Here is a 21,500-nt window from a genome sequence, read left to right on the forward strand (position 1 = left end):
AGATTAAAATACAAAATTTCTCAAGGAAAAGACAATGATACATCAATAAATCAATTAGGAATTAAATAAATAAGAAGTACACGAAAGTTAAGGTAAAATGGCTGCAGAAATAATGTGAAGAAATCGAAAAATAAAGGGTCATTTGAAAGACAGGTTCGGCATACAGGAAAGTCAAAACAGTTTATGCTGAAATTACAAGCAAACGTGTCAACGTTAAGTGTGAAATAGGAGTTTTGATGTTCAACTTAGAACAGGGAGCATATAGGTGAAATAATACACTGAAGGTGCCTGCGAAGGAAAGGAGCTATCTGCTGATATGACAGAAGAAGAAACTGGAAGTCGATCTGTAAGGCATACAATTTGTGTTTGATACAGCTAAACATCATTCCTCCGGAATTTTTAAAATCATTGGGGAAACTTCTTTAAAAATGCACAACACTGTGCTGTCTCTGATAATATTATCTATTCTTCTACCGGATCAGTTCTAAACCAATACCAACGGCAGAAAAATTATCACAGATGTATCACACGCCACACATGCTTTAACATAAGTTACCACTGAAAACCATAATTGCCAACAAACGACTATTGATGCTGGTGTGCAGAATCTATGAGACTGGAGGCGTATCACCAGATTTGTGGAAAAATATGATCTACACAATGCCGAAGACAGCAAAGGCAGATGAAGTGCAAGAGCTATTGCACGATCAGGTTAATATCTGATGCATCAAAACTGCTGACAATAATAATATAGAGAAGAATTGGAAAGAAAATTGAAAATGTGTTAGATAATGATCAGTTTGGCTTTAGGAAATGTAAAAGCACCAGAGAGGATATTCTGACGTTTCACGTGATAACGGAAGCAAATATTACGATACTTTCATAGGACATACCGATCTAGAAAAAGTGATCGACAGTGTAAAACGGTGCAAGATGTCCGAAATTCTCAGATAAATAGGTGTAAGCTGTAGTAACAAACGGGTAATATGCGATGTCAACAACAACAAAGAAACAAAAATAAGAATGGAAGACCAACAACGAAGTTCTTGGGTTAGGAAGGGTTTCAGACAGAGGTGCAGTCTTTTTTTCCTACGGTACAGTCTACACATCGAAGAAACAATGACGGAAGTAAATAGGTTCGGGAGTGGGATTGAAATACAAGGTGAAAAAATGTCAACGATATGATTCGCGGAAGAGATTGCACCGAAAATAGAATCTTTGGTCGGCATCCGTACGAAGAAGGCTGGTAGCGCTCGAGAAGCGAGGTCTCGTGGCTCGCGAGAAGCAAGATAGGTGGGGCCGGTGGAGTGGATCCGGGGTCGGGCGAGAGAGTTAGTGAAGACCTGTGCTGCAGCGTCCAGCTCGGCCGTTGTGATGTGTGTTATTCTGGGCCTTGCACCTCATTGCTGCCGTCATCATCCTTAAACTGGACCTGTGGGTTGCCCACGTGGCACCTTACATGCCAGATTTTATTTTCTTCGGCCTTTCCCGTTGGTGTCTCGGGCCGAACTTGAAAGGAAAGAAGATTACTATTTTGGAGCCTGAGGTATTACCAGTCTTTGCACTCTCAGTCCATGATTTGTGATAGCCTTGTTCTGTTCATTCACTTCTTTGTGGCGTGAGAGAAACATAGCCTCTCAGTTACGATTTCAGCCTAGCTGCCGCAGAAGAATTGTAAAATTTGTATACATGATGAGCTGTATTCTTAAGACCAATCCATAGAGAGCTTTTCTTGCATGAGGAATTGATGTGTATTTTAGCATGTTTCGGTGTTGTCCACGGAGCCCGCTAAGAAAGAGTATGTCCTACGTCATCGTGTGGATGTGCCGGCTGATACTCAGGGTGCGTTATTTACCTGTCTGCTTGCTGGCGGTATAGAATCAAACTGTAAGCTAGTAGAGTTTATACCTTGTGCAACTTTCTAAATTTTGCTTAATACTAACCAGTGCAGGACGCCCCTCAGGGCTGTGAGTTGTATGTAGTATTCCATTTAATGAAGCTGACTTAATATCTTTATCGCAATATAAGGGGCGTTCAAACAGAAACGAGCTGGAGGCATAATTACAGAAACCAGCAACTGTATGTTAGAAGTATTGACCCTGGCTGTTCAGACAATTGTCCCACTGTGACACAAGGCGGTGAATGGCTGTATAATAAAATTCCCAGGGCTGCGATGGTAACCAGTTCCGCACGTACAGCTGGACGTCGTCGTCCGAGGTGAATCGTTTGCCCCTCAGAGCCTTTTTAAGAGGACCAAAAATGGCGTAATCACAGGGAGAGAGGTCCGGACAGTATGGAGGGTGGCCGAGAACCTCCGATTTGAATTTCTGCAGGAGTTCCACGACTTTCTTGGCCGTATGATGCTTTGCATTGTCGTGGAGCAGAATGACCACACGGACGAGATTGCTTGGTCGTTTTGATTTGATCTCTTGGAGAAGGGTGGTCAAGGTTTGCGAGTAACGCTGGGCATTCACTGTTGTCCCGTGCTGCAGGAAGTGAATCAGAAGGGGGTCATCTTGGGCAAAGAAGAACGTCAGCATAACATTTTCTGCACTCCTGTGGATGGCCTTGGCTTTTATTGGTGGTGGTGACCCTGGATGCTTCCACTGGAGACTTTGTCGTTCTGATTCTGGTTCGAAGTGATGACACCATGACTCATCCCCAGCTGCCACTCGTGCCAGGAACGCCTTCCCTTCCCGAGCATAGCGCTGCAGATGAGCAACACAGTGGGCCATTCGACATGCGTCCTGGTGTGGTTGAAGACTGTGGGGCACTCATTGGGCACACACTTTGCGCATGTGCTGTCGTTCCTTCATGATGGTGTGAACATTTCCGACATTCAATCCGACCACGGCGGCCATGGCTTTCACTGTCACTCGGCGGTCCTTGGTACGAGTACATCCACCAGCTGGACGATGTCATCGACAATGTAGTGTGGTGTCCCAGACGGTGCATCATCAGCTAAGGACACCCGTCCTTCCCTGAATCGCCTGTGCCACGCCTAGACCTTTGCAAGGGACATGCAGTGTTCGCCGTATACTTGTGACATTCACTGATAAATGTCCGTTCCTCCTCCTCCTTCCACTGTCAGAAAACGAACAATTCTTCTTTGCTCTTCTGTTGAAGCCCCCGTGTCACTGTTTGCAATGCCACTGGCAGCGTTGGACGATTGATGCATGCTGCTACTGCTGCTGCTGCTGCTTGAGCTCTGTATAGTCACGTGACGTGCTTGCGTGCCCTCTAGCGACGTGCTGTGAACTTCCACGCTCTCATCGGAACCACACCTCGTAATACACACCACGATCGTTTCTTTTTGAACGCCCCTTACACATTACTCTTTTTATCACTTCATACTTGTTGTGTCGCCTAGGCCGAAAATGGTTCAAAGGGACTTGTTGCTTTATATTTTTAAGTGGGCACTTGCTCCTAAAATGGTTTTATTTCGTCCCATAATTTACGACTTTGTCAGTCTTAAATGCAAATATTAAGAACGAAGACTTGCCTAACATTGTTGTAACAAGGCTCTTGTTAAATATCTTGTTTTTACTGCTCTCTGTAGGGCAGGTATTTGCATCTTAACTAATAAGATTTTTTGTATATCAAGTGCGGGAGCAACGTCAGGTCCCTTTGGGGAGTTTGGCCAGTTCCACGAGCTTCCTGGTTTCCGCAGGGGGAACAGACACTTCGGGAATACTGGTCAGTGTGTGCAACGGCTACAAGGGGTTCACACCTGCCTCTTTCAATGTGTGGATCCCATAGACAAGTTTATTGTCAAAAATTATAGTGTACACTTTTGGCTCCATGCCTTCGAGATAGGGTCTAATAGTTGTACTTGCTATCTTATCTGATTATGATGTGTTTCCTGTTATAGTGTATTAGCGAAATAAGTTGTTCAGACTGTCGATTTCCTTAAAAGATCAATATTGGAATTTTAATATTGAAGGTTCCAAATGTTTTTCTTATTAGTTAGTTTGTAAGAGTTAATTACTCTTAGCGCCTCTTCGGATTTTCTCTAATTATTTACTTGTTATTTTTTTGTAGGGACACTTATTTCATGAAATAATATTGAATGCTTAAGAAATTGTGGATGTAAATGCTTTTTTATGTTAGTGACCTGATAAATGAAATAATTTCATGAGTATTATATTATTTATTGGTTTTAACCTCTTAAGAGAGATTTTGCGCCTTAGTTAGAAGTTTACTTATCTTATTTGTTGTTAGTCTTATGGAACAGTATTGTGTGGTTTAATTTTTTTCCTTGTGGTTAGATGGGTCACTTAGCAGTTTTAGTGGAACCTTTCAATTTTCTTATCAATCCTGTTAATTGCTCGCATTTGTTATTTATGCAATACGGAAATGTTTCTAGTTTTATCAAACGGTGAATATTGTTGAAGAGAAAACTCCTGGGGCCCAATCCTTCCACTTGAGCCCTTTCCCAGAAATCCAAAGAGCGCGAAGGCCTGTATCAATTGCTGTCCTCATTGAAAGCGAGGAAGAAATAAAGGAAATGCTAAATGGAATTAATTGTCTACTTAGCACAGAATATGGATTGACAGTGAAGCAAAGAAATATGAATACGATGAGGAGCAGGTAAAGTGAGATTGGTGGTAAACGTTAGGTCAAAATTTGGAGCCAAAGCGAGGGGAACTAAGTGAGTACTTTTACCTTGTAAGGAACAAGGAGACGAAGAAATTTTTGAGATTGGACGTTTGGAGCACAGTTTTGTGTTTTAGTGAATCACAGACTGTGGAAAAGTGTAATAGAAGATAATCTAAGCGTTTGGGGTGTGTTGCTGTAGAAAGATGTTGAAAATTAGATGGTCTGATGAAATAAGGAATTAGAAGGGTCTCCGAGTGAACGGCGGAGAAAGGAACATTGGAGCCAATGAGAAAAAGAAGGGACACGGTGATAGGGCATGTGCTAAGACATCAGGGAACAGCTTCCAAGGCAGTAGTTGGGACTGTAGAGGGTAAAAACTTTACGGGGCATTTGGCCGCATCAAACAACCTACACGACTGATGGCCTGATGGCCGAAAAAAGGTCGTACGTTTACTTGAGGTGGACGTCTTTGTATGAATGTCTGCACAGATATTTTCATGTTCGATTGACACTTTTCCATCTCCATCTTACTTCATTTTTCTTCTGTGTAAGCAATGAGGAATTGTCAATTGCACGTTAAGTAAAGATGTCTTCTCAAGGACTAATATTAATTCGATAAGTTATCATTTTGTTGGATGGAGCTGCTTCCGTTAAGGAAGAGCAGAATACAAGGGGCCCCGATGTAGCGGTGCAAGATCAGTTCGTTGTGGGTGCTGCAAGGTACCTTCAAAATGGTTCAAATGGCTCTGAGCACTATGGGACTCAACTGCTGTGGTCATAAGTCCCCTAGAACTTAGAACTACTTAAACCTAACTAACCTAAGGACAGCACACAACACCCAGCCATCACGAGGCAGAGAAAATCCCTGACCCCGCCGGGAATCGAACCCGGGAACTCGGGCGTGGGAAGCGAGAACGCTACCGCACGACCACGAGATGCGGGCTGCAAGGTACCTCATGCACGACACACGCTAGTGTAGTTTAATCATACTGGTCAAACCTTTTAATTTAATTTCATTTTAGAAGGAATACCGAATGCGCTCGTGAGTCTGTGATCAACAATTTCCAAAATCGAAACGCTACTGTATGAATGCTTTTTTAAAAAAGTATAAAATTACGACCAATTACACTTTGCTTATGTCAGAAACGAATGTAATTGCCTCCAAAGCAACTAGGTTGATAATCATGAACGTACTAAAAAGAATCAGATTTTCTTCAGATAACGAATCGCCATCAACATCTGAAAGGTCAGTTTTCACGTGAAAGTCACTGACGTGGAACACAATGGGTTACAGGTTTTTTTTTTTTTTCTCTCATAGAGGATGCGTGTCTCTTCTGGTCAGAGTACATATATTAAAAGGGCCTGGTATACATACCTGCGCGCCTAAAAGTGTGTGTGTGTGTGTGTGTGTGTGTGTGTGTTTGAGAGAGAGAGAGAGAGAGACAGAGACAGACAGACAGTGAGAAGGGACGAAGGGGGGAATGCGCTACAAGAAGTCGCCTTCGCTTTCAGTGATGCTTTTAGGATAGTGAATATAACATTGTTGTTCGTTTCATATTCTCTTTGCCTTTACCTCGGGTTTGTGTACCTTACGACCTCTTCCAACCCGGAGCTTTCCATTACTATGTTTCAAAATTGCACTTGTGTGTAAATGTGTACTCAGTGTTTAGTTTCTTCGGGAACATTCTCTCTTGACTTGTAGATGCCAGTTATACATTCTTGCTTTACTGTCTGAGACTGCAATTTTTTTTTCAGACCAGTTTTTTCGTGGAGAGCTGTTAGTACAGTCCAATAAGTGGCAGTTTGTGAAAACATTTACAAAGAGTCACTTTCTAGCACATATTTCAAAATGGTGCTTACGAGCATAACACGCAAAGTGCCATAACCCGATTAACCAAAAACTTCGCTCGGTGGAAGAGGTCTCCTAATAAGCTAAAACAAGTCTCGGCTTATCAATAGATACTCGACCGCTTCTGAAAAATGATGGTAGGTATTTTACAGATACTATGTGTGTCTTTCACCGCGCGATATCCTCAGACAAAATGGTGGCACGTGGTTAACATCGTGGAGTCATAATTTTGCGACCTGTGTTGTAAACCCTGTTACTACTTTTACTATCGTTTTTTATTTATACTCACACGCCTGTAGAAGATCACTACACGAATATTTTTTCCAGTCTACATTGATAAGACGTTGTCCTTATTCGTCTACTAACTGTACATCAAATGAATGAATTTGAAAACAAAAAAAATGGGAAAATAATTTGAAACTGTTTTCGGCGGAATTCCTCTAGTGTTGCAACTGTAAGCACCAGTTGCAGGAAAAGTAATTCATTACGCATTGTATGCCATCAAATTATTGCCAATGCTCGAAAATTTCACCAATATTAACAACGTTTCTTTGCCGAGTGAGATTTCCAAAAAGAAATGTCACTGTGGAAAACCTGCCTTCACGCGATGCTTGTAGTGTTCGGAATACCTGTCTTTCGAATGTTTCTACGATCGGTATCATCCAATAGTACGCACCAAACCTTCCTGTAGTGTAAACTTATAAATAAAATAAAAGAATTCATACAAGAAGTGATATGAGAATGAAATAGCAGAATATGAGAATTTAAAAAGATTATAACCCGACAAATGTGTGTGAATTCCGAAGGACCAGACTACTAAGGTCATCCCTAGTCTTACACACTACTTAAACGAACTTAAACTAACTTATGCTAAAAACAACCCACACAGCCATGCCCAAGGTATTACTCGAACCTCCACGGCGGGGAGGGGAGGGGGGGGGGGCGCAATCCGTGACATGGCGCCCCAAACCGCGCGGCCATTATGCGCGGCATAGTCGCACAACATAATATACATATATTATTGAATAATAGACGTGTGACACTTGTTGTGATATCCAGTTATAAGATTACAATTAATATAAAACCACTATACCCCTAACTTGATTGCAATTGTTCGTGTAGTAACCTTCTATGCCCATGGGTAGATAAATAAGAACAATAAAAATAAAATTAAAAAAAAAAATAAGTAAAACAGTAATGGGATTTCTAACACAGGGTTCAAAATTAAGAAGCCGCGAATTGACCGCTTTTTTTCCTTATGATGAAACCCGGCAGTAAAAGGAACATGAAGTACCTCGAAAATACCTCGACAACTTTGACAACCGAGACACGTGTTTGCTTATATTGACTCCTCTTCCACTAAGTGAAGTACCCGGGAAACCGAGTGATGGCACCTGCCGTGTACTCCTCGTTAGCACATGCAGGTTTAGCTGAAGATATCTTGATTTTCACTATAACATATCCACAACAGCGGCTGTCATAGGTAGACTCTCATATCTCTTGTGATATTATATTTGAACGGCAACGTCTGCCTTTGGGGCACAAATCTCGAAATTATACGGCTTTTACTTTCTCTTTTAAAAACCCTATGGAAAGTGCATTCTTACAAATATGCTTCGAGAAACAATTTAGTTGTGCGTGAAAAGATAATGGAATGCTATGCTAATGCTCATATTCCCCACACGATACTTGGTCGACAGAAAGGTCGTGCAGCTCAACAGAAAAATCCTAAAATCCCATTGATCGTCTTTGGACTAAACTGCCACGGAACTGTTTTAAAACCCTGGGCCGACAATTACATGCTCATGCCCGTCTAGTCGCGGGACTCGACTAGACAGTCTAATAATCTCAACTAAAAGCTGAGCTCTGAGAACGGCAGGAATTCTCACTAATGATACATATTTTTTACTTGAATGTGTTGAAATGGACGGTACACTATATTTAAAACCACAGAAAAAGGATTCTAACGTGAGTTCCACCACAGAATTATCGGAAGAGGTGTGATTGAAAGCTGTATATCGCTGAACGGTTCTGCATTTGGGAAACAGGGAAGTACTGGTAAGCTATTTTTAGTAGATACAAATGTGTCATTCTTATCTTCATATTGTTGTTCATTACATCACGGTATTGCTGCAATAGTTTTAATTATAGTTCTTGCAATGAAATGAAATGTGCATCCGGAAATTTTGGCCAGGAGTCCCCCTCTGGGAACTTCGGCCGCTTGGTGCAAGTCTTTTATTTTAGTTGTGCGTCGATAATGATGAAGTGATGGTGCGAACAAAACACAGACACACATACAGATCCGAGTGTGGAAAATCCTCAGCCCGGCCGTGAATCGAAACTTGGAGCCCAGGATCGAGAGTTAGCAACGGCAACCACAAGACCAAAGGCTTATGATGCTTGTTGCATTGATTTTTTGTAGAAAATTAATTTGTATTCATTGCATTCATTAATAGTAATAAAACAATTGCAGTTGAGGATAGGAGTTTTCAGTTACTAACAATTTTTTCGTCACTAACAGAAAAAAAAGAAGAAGAATTAGTGCATCAGCAGCAAGATCGTGAACAAAGTATACTCGTATTACCACAAAATACCGGGTATAATGGGTATAAGAAGTGATAGTTTTATACGTGTCAGATAAATCTGTGCACACGTAAATGTGTTGGTTGTTTCTCCTCTGCATCAAACAGTGTCACAAACAGTGATGCACTTACGACCGTACAGAAAACATCAGGTCGTAAAGTTTGTCACCCAAATGTAAGACGCCTGTCTGTATAGACTAGCCGTTTTGCGTCCATTTGTCCACACTTCAACACTCGAACCGCTGCCCAGGAGAAAATAAGCACTAACGGCTTACTCTCGTCACACGTACTTGGAGCTAATAACCAACTAAAAACAACTATTAATAGGTATAATTATTATTAGTCTGCAAACGACGAAAATAATGATGTAATGTCGTTCAGTCACCAACAAAAATATCTCCACTTATACCCATTCAACCACGTATATCTGTTTGGCCACAACTGCGATTAGAATTATTCCCGTTAAATAAGTTTAATCTCATTTTTGTATCAATTTTTCTGGTTTTAGTTATTATTTTCCTTTGAAACAAACGGAAAATTAGTATTTGGATTGTTATTTGCGTCCGTTAGCGCATTTCATTACCGGATAGCGTCTGGTGTGCTGCCTAACAATAATAAGATGTGATGTTTATCCGTGGCTGCTATTAACTCCAGGGCAGCAGTGACTGGGCTGAATTGGACCAGGCTTTTACATGCTGCAACTCAACCAAATCCTCAGCCACTCCGGGCAATGGCAAAAGTGCCTCACATTAGACTTAGACGTGAAGTGACGCACGTGACACTAACAGTGAAGTAACTCACACCAGAAAGGTCTCTCTCTCGGTGTTTCGCAAACTTTTCTACGTGTGTCCGTACATCTAATGGGCCTTGCTTTTGTTCTTCATCTCGTCCATCGAATTACTCGTTTAACAACTTTCATTACTGTTGAGAAACAGCATCATTTACCATTCAAAAGTAAACAATCATTCATCAAGAATGTTCCACTCTAAAAGTATTCCTGCGTAGTATTCAGAAATACTTAGTTGGCCAGCATACGCAAAACTCCATGTCGTCTCGAGAATTCAAGTAGTCAAGTATCTCCACTGCACTAGTTGTACAATGTCTCACGTAGTCGGCAACATTCAGTCTCGGGGTGGACCCCTCGAACCACACATCGTTGTTGTCGAGCGTGGTGCTCCCCCTCGACGTTGCTTGTCTGTGGCACCGAGAGACTTGTTGTGCCCTCTTATTCAAACATCGCATACTTCAGAGGTTTCCATACCATCATGGTAGTGATCCTTTCAAAGAAATAAAGCAGGACTAGTATCAATGGACGTTTACACTTGTGATAGGACTCCCCCTTCACGCCGATCGCTGTGACCGACCGGCTCTAGGCACTTCAGCCTGGAACTGCGCTGCTGCTACGGTCGCAGGTTCGAACAATCCTGCCTCGGGAGGGGATGTGTGTGATGTCCTTAGGTTAGTTAGGTTTAAGTAGTTCTAAGTCTAGGGGACTGATGACCTCAGACGTTAAGTCCCATAGGGCTTAGAGCCATTTGAACCATATTTCCCCCTTAATAAAACTATTATTATGTTTGTGCTTCTCGGATGAATATGCATGTAAGGTGTCTTCATACTTAGTTCCATATTTAATATGAACAATATTGTGTAAAATACAGCGCGATTGTGGCCGAGCGGTTCTAGGTGATACAGTCTGGAACCGCGCGACCGCTACGGTCGCAGGTTCGAATCCTGCGTCGGGCATCGGTGAGTATGATATCCTTAGGTTAGTTAGGTTTAAGTAGTTCTAAGTTCTAGGGGACTGATGACCTCAGAAGTTAAGTCCCATAGTGCTCAGAGCCATTTGAACCATTTTTTTTACAGCGCGATTTCACTACAGATTCAGCAAAAGCTGTGTTTACCTTGAGCGCCGCTTGTTAGCGAAGATTCTGGAAGTACATTTTATCATAGACCCAGCTCTGATAGACCTGTAACTGCAAATCATTACTTATCCCACGGTCCCGGTTGCCGTTCGTAATAACCCACCAAAGCGCACGCAAGAAGGGTTCCAAACATTCGTCGTACAGACTTCATCGAAACAGAATTTTCCCTCTACGGGTAAACGCCAAATATGCCAAAACTGCTGACAGTTTTCTACACGAATTTCAGAAAGCAGTTTTCCGTTTTTGTGTCCTCACCTCGTCGACAGCACGCTAATCAGAAACCTTTCTTCCTTTTTTCCTTCTTTCGTTTCTGCCTTCCTGTCAACAGTTCTCTTGTTTGTTGGATGCTCATTGGCTTGGGGTTAGTCGTTCATAAATATGTAGACAAAGGAAAACTGTGCCGTTTTAGCCACAGGCAACCCAATCGGTATCGACCGATCACCGTATCATCCTCAACCAATGCGTCATTTGAATTATCGTCGGGTTGGCAAGTCTTGTAGCTGCTAGTTCTGATTCAAGTAGCTCCTCAGATAACATAAGGAGGCTGGATGGGCCCTCTTCAAGTCCTCTCACCAAGGATAAATCTCTGGCAGTACTGTGGATCGAACACAGGTCCTCCGCATGGGAATCAGCTACGATGGCCACTCAACTACAAAGGCGGACTTTCAGAGATGTGTGTCCTAATATTAGTTTGGTGCATAAGTTCGTATCGTTTTTCCTCAAGTATAATAAACAGATCGGATACACATAAAAGAGACTTTAGTCATCAATAATGTATTCCCCTTAACTATCTGCAGTAGTCGGCCAACGCTGGGATAACTTCTCGATTCCGTTGCTGTTTCGGAAAGGAAGTTCCTTGTAGCTGTTCGGAAATGGTGAAAATCTCAGGGCGCCAGATCATGTGAATGGGGTGGGAGTGGAACGAATTCTCAACCCATGTCCTGTATAGTGTTTTTTTGTCGTCTAGCAGAATGCCGGCGGGCGTCATTGTGGAGTAGTATCACTATACGCAGTCGCCCTGGTCGTTGTTCTTGGACTGCGTCTGCAAGACGTCTCAGTTGCTGACTACAAATGTCAGCAGTGATGGCTGTATCTCTGGGAAGCATTTCGCAGTATATCACACCGTCGCTCCTCCACCAGAAACGTAACACTATATTGTGTGGATCGCGCATATCTTTGTACGGGGAGTTGCTGCTTTGTTACGGTCAATCATTCATTTCTTTTTCTCATGTTAGGATAGAGACACCGTTTACCGCAACCAGAAAGGATACGGAGTAGGAATGGAGGATGTTGATCACGAGATAATTGGTGACGAGCAAGCAGAGATACACATACGGCCACCCGCTGATTTTTGTGATTTTGGCTTAGAACATCGGCTTTTGAAGCGTCCCCAAAGCATGCTAATGTCGTACGATGGTTGGATGATCACAGTTCATCACATTTTCCAGTATTCGAGTACACTGACGTGGATCATGAATTAATGCGTTTAAACGATCTTCACCAATGCCCGAAGGTCTTCCTGAACATGGAGATTCGCTAATGTCAAACGATTCTCCTTAAAGTGAAAAACATTTTCCTGCCTTGATCTGACCAGTGGCATTATCCTCAAACAACCTCATACATGGTTCGAACGTTTCTGGCTGCCTCCGCTGCTGTCATCCTTCTACTGAACTCAAACAGAAAAATACGTCGGAAATTTTCCCATTTCTCCACTTGGCACTCCACGTCCCAGCGTTCACAGCTCCAATAACTATCCCCAAATGACAAAATGACAACATGGCAACTCAAACAGCAACACTGAACTACAAATAAAAAATGACAATCGATAAATGAACCCATAGCAACCGGAATACCAATTTGCAAAACAAAAATACAACGAACTTATGCAGCAACCCAACATAAATACTGATATTTCTAAAAAGTGATCCTTACTATTCCATTGTTCTCCTGATACCTTGGAACTCGAATTCACAGTTCATCTCAAATGCTTAAACGTGTACAATTCAAAGTTAATAGCTGATATTGTATGCCACTGAAAACAATTTCAAAATTCAAGTTATCACACAAACAAGCTGCGAGATCCTAATAACTAAATTATTTCTACAGGGCAGTGATACTCTAAAGAATAATACCCATATAATTGTCAACTGTAAATAAAGGCTGTACTTGCTTAAGAAATCTCGAACCATCGGTCCATGAAATCGGCGTTCCTTGTGCGCTAGCTTCATATTGAGGCATCAAACGTTTATGGTACTATAGGTAAGCTTCATTTCCACTCAAACGAACGTCTCCGTTTGCTAGCGGAGTGCAACCCAGTGGCTGTCAAAGTGTTTCGGCCTCTCCTTCGAAAGTCTGTCATTACTCTGGAAGTTAGTTTCAGAATGCAAACTACACGGCGGTCGGACTAGTAAATATTCATGTGGTGTTCTTGTTTGCAGTCCGCCGTCACTCCCACAGGAATGTAAGAGGTAATTATACCAGCTGCCTCTGATGTGCGTCAGTCAGAGGCCGAATGCCCTACACTCTGGTCAAGACCTTTGGTAGCACCGATTTTCTCTTTTGCATATCTTTTCTGTTTTCTTCATATTTGCATTTTTTTTTTATATTCTTACATGGAGGTGTGCTTATCACACACAAACAGAAACAGTGCATGCTACAAATTTTATATTTCTTTAGTTTAAAGTCAAACAATGAGACAGAGGTAATAATATCTGCCAGTTCTTCTGATTCTTCGGGAACATGCGAGCCGCAGCACCAAAGATACCTAACTCAAACAAATCTAACGAAGTGGTGACGTCAGATGTACCAGTTTCGAATGAGAGAGTTGGCATGCGTGAGTAATGACGGAGAGTTTTGTATTGGGGTTACCACAATTAATACTGAGCCATTTCATTAATCACTTTACAACAGGTTTAAAAGTTACATCATTTTGTATCAATTATTTTTGTTAATAATTTTCTAATATCCTTGCAACACTGTCGGCTTACTTTACAATGTTTTTGTGTGAATGAAGCCTTCACGTCAAGTTGTAAAACAACGAACATTTCCAGGGTTGCACATTGACGAGATCGTGGCGTAAGCTATTAATATTCTGAGAAGAAAGAAGTTTCGTGATAATCATTCCAGATATACTGACGAGCCAATACTGAGAACTGATTTCGGCTGCTGTCATATTCAGAGGTACAGTGAGAACCACCTTTCCGACGGATGCAGCTAAGCCACAATAGGAAACTGCTGTCGGAAAAAAGACGTGGTCAGCTCCTGTATCTCAGCAGGGAGACTTTTGCCCCTCTCCTTCCGCGTAGGTGGCTGCAGCTGTATTTTGTAAAGTAAGAAGCTAACAGGAGTGTGGCGTCAGCTAAGAGGTAAAAGGTCTGTCTGTCGCCACGTCCTGCGCACTCAGTCTCAGCTTCGAGACGAACCAGCAGATGCAGTTTCTTCAGCATCGCAGGTACATGTTGTTACTGAAATTTACCTCGCAATTAGTAACATTTAAGCTGTTCATTACCTTGAACAGAACGCAGCGATGTCACTTGTATAGGAATTCCGTTTTGTTGGCTCGGTGATAGCACGTATCTTGCACTAGGACTGCAAACAAAGGCGCCAACTATGTCGATATTGATACATGGCTTGCTGTGCCTTAGTACCTTGGATCGGAAGGACTGGACCAAAGGGGTACTGAACATCACTCATGGCACCAACAAGTTTTAAAACATATTTATTGAACATACGTCAATCAAATAAGTTTAAATGATGAAAGAGTGTTTAACATCAAATCACAAAAGGCTTCAATTTAAAACAATTATTAAAAGAAAATTATTCAAATGGTTAAAACTTGTGTGAGGAACTAGTTTTCTTGTCATTTGCTCACGGAAAACCACTGAAAACGTTAGTGGTCAAAACAAGTTATCGAACTTAGCAAAGCACATAGCAAGAACATAAGTAAACTCTGCTTGTGAGTAAGCCACTCAATGGCTACTAAACATGTCCCGAACGCGTCCACACTTTTGGGACGTCTTACAGTCACCCTCAGTACCCAGGCTCCACCTCTCTAAAATATAAATACCAAAAGATCACATACATGAACATTTACAGCCATTTCGGGAACCGTCCAGAGGTCCATTTAGCTTTAAGTGACGGCAAGCAATGAAAGGCCAAAGGTCGCAAAGTTTTCTTAAGCTCCAAACTGGAACAAAGCAATTACTTCCTACCTAATTAAATGTGTCCAAGATACATACAACAACAAGGCTTCGACTCTTATGTTACAGGACCCGGCAATGACAGACTCAACATAGCAGCCACATATGGTAAAGGCAAAATAATAACTGTTTCAAAATGTAATAACTCATTAAACAAAGGCCACCTTAAAGAACAGCGCCACATGCACCGAAACGGTGAGACCACGGCATTAATAAGTAACTTAGCCTGGGGAAGCAGCATTTCGTTAAACAATTTTAACGGCAGAGAATTGCATTAGAGGCCTGAAACCGTTATTAATTCTTGTCAAAGCTTACTACCTTAAATGGCAGCATAAGCGCTGACCAGCCAATAAGGGAACACAGGAAAACAGTTCACTCAAAGGCTTAAACTATCTATTAACTACTTCGTACAAATACGTGTAAGGTGGCACGCACGACAACCAGTTACAAGACTTGTGCTCTGGCACGAGCGAACAAAACTCAAGTAGCCACACGCAACTTGCAATTAAGACCAAACCATATTTACGGAACCCTTACCAAAATATAACTGCCAGCAATATCTCACGAAACTTAAGGTACACAGGAAACACATGCTGAGATCAAACAGTCAACCAAAATACACAATCCACGTACCAACGGATCCTCTTTCAAAAAACGAAATTCTAAAACTACTATTCTGCAAATATATACATCAATACCACTGCAAGTTAGGAAGGCCGGAGAGTGATTGCAGTTCGACCGTTTATCTTGTTACTCTCAAACTCTACGTAACTCGGAATCAACGGTTTCAAAATTAATCGGAAGATAGGCCCTGGTGATGGTACTGCAAACGACCGCTTGCGAAGGAATATACACACGCGCTCAACGACACCGTTTCAGATTGCTTAACGCCGGCCATGAACATTTACAAGGCAGAATGTTCTCGAAGTTGCTCACCCGGCGTAAAGCAGAAAGGTGACGGCGGAGACCAAGAAGCTTCCAGAGGCTAAACGTACTCCCATTTTCTCGGGATTAAACTGCTTTCCGAAACGATGTCCCACGGGAGAATTCCGCAGATTAACGACGGATGTCCTGCTGCTGACATGACGGCCCCAGCTCAGTCTGTTTACGTTGCCTTCCTTAACTGCCAACAAAACACGCCCCGAGCCAACACTAGGCAACAAACCCACGGGTCCACAGAACAGGCCCACACGTCCACAACACTGACCAGTTCAACCGTTACTGTCTCCGTTGAGCCACTTCCTCTCTCTTCGCACACCACGCTAGTCTCTACCCAAGTCGCTCTAACTATCTGGACTCACTCCCACCACGACTCACGTGCTCTTCTCTGGGGCCCTATTCTGTATCTTTCCGCCATTGTGCCGATCGTTTCGGTACTCAAGAGCACCGAACGGTCTAGTACTCGAATTAGAGTCCCATCTTTATTCAGTATGCATTTCGGTAGCGATACCGTTCGGATGTAGAGAACCAAAGCGCTGTTGTCGGCTCGCGTCGCACAAGCCAATCAAAAGCAAGCGGCCGCACATCCGTGCATGCGCACTGCAGCGCGCACAGCGCCACGAACACAAAGCGGCTAGTGCCGAACTTGCGTTTTTGCAGTACGAAGTGTTGCTAAAATACCAGCGGAAATGTCGGACGAAAATGAGGTTAGTAGGTTCACAGTTCAGTGACACTGAAAGAGTGTTTAGGATTGCTATTGTGATTGTCGTTTATGGGTATTTTATTTGAAACAAAAAGAGCAACCCTGGGTATGGAGAGGCATTTATTATTGAACAGTTTTGGTCAGTATTTATAGCCTGTGCTAAAAGAATAAGAAGATAAACAGAATGTGGTTATAACTCGCTCTTAGAGATCCAAATGATTAAGTAGCCCATTTCCCTATATGATACGTCAACGATTTCCGTCTTAAAAATAAACTTGAATTAACGCATTTTCGAGAGCTCCTGCAGTTCGTCGAAGTTTATAAACGCACCTCATGAATGAAGATGTTTCGTATATGGTGCTACAGTCTAAAAATATTACGGCGGAGGTCTTTCATCTCTATCTGCTGTTGTTGAGGATTCGATTGCAGATAAAGACTTGTGACAAGCACAATTATCAAGGTGACTGCTGCTAGTTACATTCCCAGTAATTTAAGTTGTGCTCTTAGATTCCTGTCTAACCGCATACTCGGAAATCACTACATATTCGGAAAAAATGGTGAATTATTTCTGACAAGAAAAAATCTAAAGGTCGCTGTCGGTTGTTTCACTCACAGCAATTTCATCTCCAACTATTTCATATTCCGTATTTTAAACACACAGAAATCACGAAATCATTACTGAGGAAGTGCGCTCTTACATGTAAGTATTATTGCACAAAAATCTTAACTTACACGAATAACAATGTCTCAGAACGTGTTGCATATATTAAGAGGAAAAAAAAAGTTTTGCACCCATCTGTGCTCGAACCTAACCATATTTCTAACAAAGGAAAATAGTCTATTATGAACTCACTTTCCAACTGGATGCGTCCTCTGGTGATTCTTTAGTAACGCAATCACTAAATCCAAAGCTAAAACCGCTAAATATGTTTAAAATAACAAATTATAGGTGTACACCAACCACAGCTCACCGATCGACAGGGCCAGATCGAAATCCAAAACCTCTCGGTACAATTGTCGTAAAATCGGTGGGATGACCGTTCGTTAATAAGTCCCAGAAGCTTACTGAATAGGATATTTCGGTGAAGAACCGAAAATGACGTCAGTACCAAGCCTAACCTACTACACCGATCGGTATGAACGATACAGAATAGGGCCCCTGGCCAAAGGTAACGAATGCGAGTACTTGACGAGAGACATCTAATGTGGCATGGCTCAAAGGTCCACCAGAATTTCCCCCCTCAAAAGTTAGCCAGATTTTCCCCCTTTGTCACCTTGATCTGCGCTGTCGGTTCATTAATCTCTCTCCAGCTGCATCATACTTCTATGTACCTTATAATGCAATGGCTACATCTGCTCTGTGTCGGTTATGATTATGTAACATCTCTATAGACTCCCTCAGTTAAATAACATTAGTATGGATATGGATTTTTACTACTCCTTATTTCTTGTTCATTAGAGTTGTAATAGCCTGCCACCTGTACTACTAATGCATCAGATCAGTAGAAACGTTACCGACGCGTTTACTGGATAGGTTACCACTTTAAAATCCCAGCGGCCTGTAAACATTTATCACGCACCTAAACTGCGGCAACTTCCTTTCATTTTCGCCGCCTAGACATGCAAGAGTTGTGGGAGACAGCAGAGTGAGCTCTACATAAAGGATGCGCTGTTTTGAAACTTCCGTCATATTCAAACTGTGTGCTAGAGAAAGGCAATTCCCTTATTATGTGACTAGCTTAGCACCAACTGCTTTGCTCGCATAGTCTGTATGGCCTGCAGAGATTGTTCTTTGTTTTCATTTAATCGAATTATACGTTGTTCACAAATTGCAACACCCTCTCAGCGTTTCACGCTAATGAAAGGCATATAAGCATGGTCATTTCCGAATGCACTTCTGACCAAAAACGGATCCTAATAGCTGGAGTCCTAAGGTTTTGTTAATTATGCCTTTTGCGTTCTTGTGGAGATGTTTCCATAGCATCTTTCATCCCCTAACAATTTTTTTTTATCATCAAACCGAAAAAGTAAATACCAATTTTGATAAATTTAGCTTTAAATTTGTTTAATGTAACGAAATATTATCTTACAAGTTTTCAACCACTATTGTACTCCCTTATGAGTTGAGTTTCCAGGAACATTGCAACACATGTTTATTTGTTTATTATCATTATTATTACTAACCCAGAAGTCAAATACCAAGTGTCATAGTTGTAGCCTTAAAAGTTCTTTAGTAATTCTTTAGTAATTATTTATTTTTAAAAAAATTTTCACCCACTATTTTACCTCCTTAATGATTGAATTTCCAGAACTGCCGTAACACGTAATTTTTATTTTCTGACTGAGAAACCAAATTCCAGTTTTCTTAGTTCTAGCTCCATTAATAGCGGCATACTTTCAAAAGGCATTTCATTCCCTATTTCATCCCCTTAGGGGTGGAATTTCGGACAATCCCTAGTTACACGATGCTTACAGTGTAAGACCCACACTCACTCCAAACTTCAACTTTCTGTTTCTGACCATTTGAGCTGGGCGATGATGAGTGAGCGAATCAGTCTGACCGTGTTTCACTCTCGTAGGGGTCTAATTTCCAAAAACAGTGAAACACGTATTTTTTTATCTCTAACCGAGAAGCCAGACACCAACTGTCAAAGATTTAGCTTTAAAAACGCTTTCACAACGAAATATTTTCATAAACGTTTCATGCCCTATTTCGCCCCCTTACGGTTTTAATTACCAAAAACAGTGATATGCGTGTTTCTTATTTCTAACAGAGAAGCCAAATAGAAATTTTCATAGATTTAGCTTCAAAAATGCTTGCACAAGGGAAATATTTCCGTAAGAAGATTCATCCCCCTTAGTGAAAACTTATTTTTTACTTCTAACAAATGCCTGTAAGAATTTTCACCCCCCTTAGTGAAAACTTATTTTTTACTTCTAACTGAGAAGCCAAATTTAAATTTTCATACATTTAGCTTCAAAAATGCTTTCACAATAATGTAGTTCCATAAAAAGTTTCATCCCCTGTTTCAACCCCTCAGGGCTTCAATTTCCAAAAACATTGAAACTGTTTTTTTTATTATTATTTGTAACCGAGAAGTCAAACATCAGTTTTCGTAGGTGTAGCCTTAGAAACATAATAGTAGTGCTTTAATAATGATATATTTTCAAAAAAAATCTTTCACCCAAATTTTCACCCCAACTGGGCTAAATTTCCAAAAATGCTGAAACACTTATTTCTTTATTTCTGACCCAGAAACCAAATACAATTTCCGTAGGCCTAACTTCAGAACTGCCTTAATAACAACATAAAAAAGAACGTTCATTTTATTTTTCACCCCCTTAGGGTTGGCATTTTGAAAAATCCCGTCTTCTTAAACGACGCCTTCAGTATAAGATCCATACTTCCTTCAAATTTTAAGTTTCTATCCTTAGCAGCTTGGGCTGGGTGCTGATTCAGCCAGTCAGTCACGACATTACCTCTTATGTACAGAGAAGAAGAAGAAGAAGAAGAAGGAGAAGAAGATTGGTGGTGTCTGTAGTTTTGGACATGTGTGAAAGATCCAACACCACATACATATTATTTATTCTCCTCGATGCACAATAAATCTGCACCTTTCAGTGCTGGTGCACATTTACGTTCGACCTCTAGCTGGAATCTAAGATAAGCGAGCACGTTGGACATGGACGGCGACCACGGACTGCTGGCGCTGGGTGGGAATGTTGGTCAGTCGGAGTGTGTGCCGAGATAGTCCACTCATTTCTCTCAAAAACTGTGTCCAAGTGGCACAGCGGTTAACGCAGTTGCTTAGTAAGCAGACCCGGTGTGGTACATATTTTCTCTCTCTGATTCCGCATAAAGCCCCGATGCATCGGATATCATTACTTTCTTCGCTTTCCTTTCCTTTTCTTTCCTTCATCTCCCTACACCTTCATTACATAACATGCTCTTATTGTTTGAAATGCGAAGTGCACACAGGTAAAGAATACAGTTAATACGCCAGTCCTCGGGACTGAGAGGCAACTGTTTCAGAAGTGCTTCATTCTTCCGACAGGAAATATATTCATGAGATACTACAACCTGGCCCGGACATTAATAGTGAAGAGGCACGGAAATGACACAGCAACACTTAATATGCTAATATCTAGTATGTCAGAACATTAATGTCTAATTAGTACCCGCAATTTTACACATTTGTAAACAGAGAACTTAAAGAGAATTCAAGCACTTAGATATTCCGGACCTCAACTTCTACAGAATTGCATTATTACCCTGCAACTAAAATTTCGAACGCCTTAACGCATTTGCCCACCACCGCCGTAGAAGTAGCGCCTGCCTTCGATGTAACTGGTTCGAATCCACTTAAAGGATGGAGGTTTGACCGCCACTGTTCGGCTGGGAAAGGGAGGAGAGGAAGTAGTGTAAACTTTATAGCCACCAGACCGTACGACAATGCTCTGCATGAAACTTCAAACTGCCCGAGGCAGGATTCGAACCTGCGACCGTAGTGGTCTCGCGGTTCCAGACTGCAGCGCCTAGAACCGCACGGCCACTTCGGCCGGCGGGACTGATGACCTCGCCGTTTTTTCCCATAACCTCTGTCAACAATCAATCAATCAACTGAGTGACATGTAACCGATCGGCAACGTCTTGCTGTTTACTATGTCTCACGGACATAGCACATGTGACCACTCTGCTCAATGTGA

Source organism: Schistocerca nitens, chromosome 8 (assembly GCF_023898315.1).
Source record: "Schistocerca nitens isolate TAMUIC-IGC-003100 chromosome 8, iqSchNite1.1, whole genome shotgun sequence".
NCBI lineage: Eukaryota > Metazoa > Arthropoda > Insecta > Orthoptera > Acrididae > Schistocerca > Schistocerca nitens.